We start from the raw sequence: 6,074 nt of genomic DNA on the forward strand, positions 1-6,074 counted from the left end.
TGCTCCTTTTTCTCTCAGGTGGTGGTGATTTAGAATGACTGGCTTAAAGTACACTTAGAAGCAAGTGAAGAACTGCACTGTGGGGTAGTAGTATGCACTTATTAAAGGATGACTAAGTGGGCCTGTGTGCGGCTTCATCATCTACCAACTCCCTTTTGTCCTATTGTGTCATGTTTTTCTATTGGCATGTAGCAAGCGTGGCTTTCAAAATAGCCCAACTTTGGATAAGATACAAATCGGCAGCAGCATGCCGCTAACAGTCTTATACCAACATGCGAGGAAGAGGGTTGGCTTGCAAGGCAAACCCAAAATAAACTTTTAAATTCCTTCAGAGTATTTATTACACCTTCTCCTCCTGTATCTGGCCCTTATGTCTTGGATATCACTAATCTAAAATCATGTTTTCCCCAAATGCCTGAGTAAAAAGCCTGACCCCAATTTTACTTGATTCTGTGTAAGAATTCAATCATTTATGAGGTGTCTAGAGATTTCCAGGGTCATGTATCTGCTCCAAAATCTTTCATGGTTCTTACTTGCCACCTCTGTTTATCATCTGGCCCATATGAAAACCTCTAACCCCTTTTCTATGGGGCCATCTTCCTGCAGGTGATGCCCTCTGGCTCCCTTCATGCCCACATAGCTTTTGCAAAACACTTCATCTGAATGGTGGACACCTATCCATCCTTTCTGCAAATACAGTGAGAATAGAGTCAATTCTGTAACTTCTAACAAAAATTATGCTGTAGATTATAAGACAGTGATGAAAATTTCAACACAAAGATATTTAAAATTCAGCTTGTAATATGGCTGTTCTCAAAGGACATAAATCCTTGCATCCCTAGAGATGTCCACTGCTGGGTAATACGTCACCTGTGAAAGAGGTAGACTTTTTTTTAAAAACAATTTGAGATCTTTTTTTTTGTTTTTACACATATCATGCCATGAATTCATAGGGAATGGGTTCCACAGCTCAGGCTCCTTTCCACTGGTTCTCACAAAGTGTGCTTCTCTGTGTGGAGTCGGCTGGCTCTTCAGTTGAACTCATATACCTTTCTGTTTGGCTTCCTTCCGTCTCTGATTATTTTCTTTCATGTGCTTCAGGAAGCCATCCTGACTCTTTGAGGGCTGAGTGTACTCAATACATACATTAATTCTCTTGGCAAGAATCTCGCTCTTCCCTTGATTGTTCACAACAGTGCCAACAGCATGCTGGGTAACCTTGTGGACTCCTCTGGCTTTCCCAAGGTACTGTTTGCGGGGTGTTCCTTTTTGAGCAGTGTCCATTCTCCTGATGGCTACGATATCACCTTTCTTGTAGAATCACATGTATGTGGCCAAAGGGACAGCTCCATATTTTCTAAGAGGCCTAGACATGTAGCAGGTGCCTTTCAACTTTCCCTTTGTGTTGGTCGTTTTGGTGAATTACTGGAAGATGGTGGTGCTGGCTGAAAAAACAAAAGAGGTAGACTCCTTACCTAACCCAGGGCTGCCACCTGAGGCATTATGGCAGTGCCCTTGGGCATTTCTTTCTCACCTAGAAAAGAGGCGACAAGTCTCTGAGGAAAGAGTATGCATAGGCTTTTCCGAATAAGGCCTGCCTCCACAGACCTAATATTCATACCCACGGCGGTCTGCCACTCGTCATATGGAAATCTGCAGTGGAAATCTATAGTGTCTTCAGGAAAACGACAACAATAACAACAACAAAAACCCAAGGCCAACCTTTCTAGGAACACAGGTAGATAACCTTTCTCCATGTCCTTCCACATGGAAGAGTCTTCACCATTCAATGATCAGTATATTAGAATAGCTCAAGTGTGGCTTCTTCAGTCTTGAGTAGAACCGTCATCCCTGTTAAGTGGGGCCTTGACCAGTTCACACACGAGGGTAACAAGTAGGCATGCAGACATCGTAACTGCTCTATGTGCTCTGCTCACAATTTCTCTAGCACCTTCTGAAAAATACATACATGTGCTCCATGGATAAAGGTTAAAAATGCAGAGGAAAGTCTCCTGCACAGACACCTCCTGTCATGATCACACAGAGAAAGGCAGTAATACGATAACGTGTCAGTTGTCTATAAAGATGTGTTGACTTCCTAAGATAAAATAATGAAATGGGACAGTTTTGAAACGTGCCATGCATCCTACTACATACGTTTGGATCAAGTTTGGCAAAAGCTCTGATGCAAGGGAAAGATTTACCTGGGATTATCCCCTTCAACTGATCGAGCATTGGTAGTAGGCATAGAGCTCCCAGAAGACATGAGGGTCCTAATCCCAGAACCCGGGTGTATGTACTATATATGGCAAGCAGGAATTAAAGTTGCTTATCTCATGCCCTTGAGATGGGGAGATTATCCCAGATTATCATGGTGGGTGCAGGGTGATCATAAGCATCCTTAAGATGGAAGAGAGAGACAGAAGACATCATGTCAGAGTGGCCCACACTGAAAGAGACTCAGCTGGCCATTGCTGGCTTTCAGGATCAAAGAGAACACGCAGCAAGGAAGGTGGCCAGCCAGAAGAAAGTAGGAAAGCAAGAAACGGGTCTCCTCTTATGCCTGCAGGAGGAACACAGCCCTGCCAGCATTGTGATTTTAGTCCAGTGAGACGTAGTTTTCATCTCTTACCTTCAGAACTAGTGGATAAACCACGAGTTCTGTAGTGATTTGTTGTGGCAGCAAAAGAGAACGAATATGCCTTTCTTCATATTTCTTTGCCAGCAGTGATTATACCTTCTCCAATTTGTAAGTCCGCCCTTTTGCTTTCTGTGTGACCTCCTCTGTTAATGGGGACATTAATGATCTCATGACATTGTGAAGAATACTTGCAATGAATCACTTTTTTTTTAAGTAACCGATACGAAAGATGTATAGTACTGTTTATCTCTCCCCCCCCTTTTTTTTTTCCTTTTCTCACATTATGTAGAGCCAAATGTTACCTGTTTATGATAGTGGTGTTTTCACTCTGGATTGCTGGAAAAGGTGATTTGGGCATCTCGTGTACTTTAGGAAGGTAGTACTTTGAGTCACTCTGATAACCACAATGGAAAAACGTCAATTAAAAATGTGGACTTGTTCCTGTCATTTTAGCCAACTTACTAATTTTGCAAGCATTATTGTCAGAAGTCTCTTCTAGAAACTGTTTACTCCCATGTCTCTGTTCACCTCCCCGCCCCACTGGAATCCATTTCCACACAGCAGCCCAAGTAACCCTTTGAAAGCCAAACCACTGTGCTCAAAATTCTCAGTGACTCTCCATCTCATTCTGAGTAAAAGCCACATTCTTTCGATGTCCTGAGGGTGCTACATGACCTAACCTCCTCTTAAGTCCCTGGCACAGTGCGCACAGTGGGCTCTGCTTCTCTTACGTGGCTTAGGCCACAGAGTTCTTTATCGTGTTCCCAGCACTAACCCTCCTGCCCCCCGGTCAGGATGCTGGCCCTGTCCTCTCTGGCGGGGATGCTCCTCCTGCATTACGCCCAAGCCTGCACCCTCACCGTACTTTCCAGAGAGGCTGGCTCTCGCCACCCTGTTCAGCTTATTCACCTTCTGGCCTACACCTTCCCTCTTATCTCTCGGTAACTGATCATCTTCTAACAGACTGCACGCTTGTATTTTGCTTTATGACTCTGCACACTAGGATTTAAACTCCAAGAGGGTGGGACGTTAGTCTGTTTTGTTCATTACTGTGTCTTGCTAGCAACAAGACAGGGGCCTAAGCACCTGATTTGCGCTTAACAGTATCCCTTATGTGAATGTTTGCTTTTTTTTTTTTGTACACAGTTCTTTTTTATTTTAATGTTTTTTATTATATTATGTTAGTCACCATACAGTACATCCCTGGCTTCTGATGTAAAGTTTGATAATTCATTAGTTGCGTATAACACCCAGTGCACCATGCAATACGTGCCCTCCTTACTACCCATCACCAGTTGCTTCTTTGCCATCGATTGAGGATCTTAAGCACATCAGTTTCAAAGTTTAGAAAATGCTTAGATGTCATCAAATTCATTCCTCACTTCGCAGATGGAATAATGAGGTCCAGAGAGATCACACAGCTATTTTCACCAAAAGTAGAAGTAGAAAGCTGCCCTGACTTTCTTAACTCATTAACAAAGCTGAGTACCAGTGATTTACATAACTTTGTACTCACAACAGTAGAAGCCTAAAACCCTTTCCAGTCTTAAACATTTCAAAATCGTTAACCTATTGTGTTCATTGTGCTTCATTTTACTCTTAATGGAATTGTTCACTTCTAATGTGACATTCCCTCTTGTCTTTCCATTACACTTTCTGAACTCTGTAATTTATTCAGTATTTTAGTAACCGTTATGTATAAAATACTCTTGTAATACAGAGAGTGTGTCAAAGATGGGTTCCAGCTTGTGGTTCCAGCTTTGTGATGCCCACATACTAGACCCGAGAGCACTCAGGTGCTGCCTCGGGGCCTTCAGGGTGCCCTGCCTCTGGACCAGGCAGCCACAGGACAGCATCTCCATCATCTCCAGCTGGTCCGGCTGCAGTGCCTGATAGGGGCTCACCTCAGGGGCTTCAATGTTGCCCTGGAGGCATGGGGTGCCTTGGGACCCTCTTAGCACCCAGGCATATGTGGCTGAGTTGGACAGGGAGTTAATGTTCCATTCCATCAGTGGGAAACAGGAGCTTGCCTATGACTTTGTCTCCCTGGAAACAGTTTACTTGACCTCTTTGATGACAGTTCTTCAAAACTCAGACAATGCCTTTAAGGACTGTGAATGCTCGTAAAAAAAGGTATCTTCGATTCAGACGTACATGACTACCTCAAAGTACCATGTGATCTATCTTTTTAAGCACATATAAAGGACACGTTCAAGGACAGAGAACTCTTTTTACAACTGAGAAGTAGAAAGGTTTTGTTAAGATGGTGAACTTCATTAAGTACTAAAAGATATGCTGGCTTTTGCTGGGAAGAGGGAGATGAAGAACGCAAAACATATAGTCCAGGATGTGAGCATGAGATCGAGACTTGAGCTGAGCTCGAGTTGGACATTTAACCAATTGAGCCCCCCAGGTTCGCCTAGACGTATTCACTCCCTATTCAAACACCCACATGCACTACCACCCCTATAGCATCATAACAATAATGAGATTGGTTTTGAGATATGACCTATAGAATCAGGCTCATTTTATAAACATATATGCTTATCTTTTTTTCCGTAAGTATTTATAACAAAATTTATTTTCTTGGAAGATTAAACTAAGTTGTTCTGTAAAACTGACTTTCTTATTAAATATTTCTGAGTTTATAGACCATTTTTTGAAGAAAAGGATATAAAGGACTTTTAACACTCCCATCCACTCCCAGCCCCACAGAAGAAAAAGGAGAGGTAACATGCAGATGAAGTAGAACATTCTTTCTGTAACGTGGACAAGCCCTTGTTAGGAAGGGAGAGTTATGCCCTGAGTTTGCTTGAGGATACTCGTTACTGTCAGCTGCATGAGTCCAGACAGATTTCCGTTTAGCTCACGTGCTGACTTGTGACAACCATCCGTGCACATCAGTATTTGTCACCCAAAGTGAAATGTGACAGGCAGCTCCCCAGAATGCCAGGCCCACCTTCTGGGATCCTCATCACTGCCAACTGTTGTTAAGCTCGGTTGTTCACATGGATGCTGCTGTTCCCTCCTCCTCAGTTTCAGCCTGAGACTGCAATTTGGTGGGGAAAAAGCTGTAAAAAATAGAATTATCAGGTTCCTCAGTTCTTAACTGCCTTGGAGTGATGTACAAGCTTGTAGCCTTTTTTTTTTTTTTTTATGAACACTGCAGTTGCAGTTTCTTTTTAATTACATTTCTCCTTACATCAGAGAAATGAGCTGCTCAATCATAACTTTGAATCAATGAAACTGAAACCCGTTACTTTCTCATAATTCATCCAGCTCATCACTTTATAATTTAGACCTTTATTCATAGTCTAAAAACACATTCTCTTCAATGTTCTTCAGCCTGGTAGTGCCTGAACTTTCAACTGTAACTTAAATACGGCTTACAAATAAGTAATATTCATTCAGAGGGATTCTTATTAGAAATGGT

General features: G+C 42.5%; 1 pseudogene; it reads right to left on the reverse strand.

The window, feature by feature from the left end:
* Positions 1-934: 934 nt before the first annotated feature.
* LOC121101188 lies at positions 935-1,757 on the reverse strand (annotated as a pseudogene).
* Between the last annotated feature and the right edge of the window lie 4,317 nt (positions 1,758-6,074).

Source organism: Ursus maritimus, unplaced genomic scaffold (assembly GCF_017311325.1).
Source record: "Ursus maritimus isolate PB19 unplaced genomic scaffold, ASM1731132v1 scaffold_7, whole genome shotgun sequence".
Classification (NCBI taxonomy): Eukaryota; Metazoa; Chordata; class Mammalia; order Carnivora; family Ursidae; genus Ursus; species Ursus maritimus.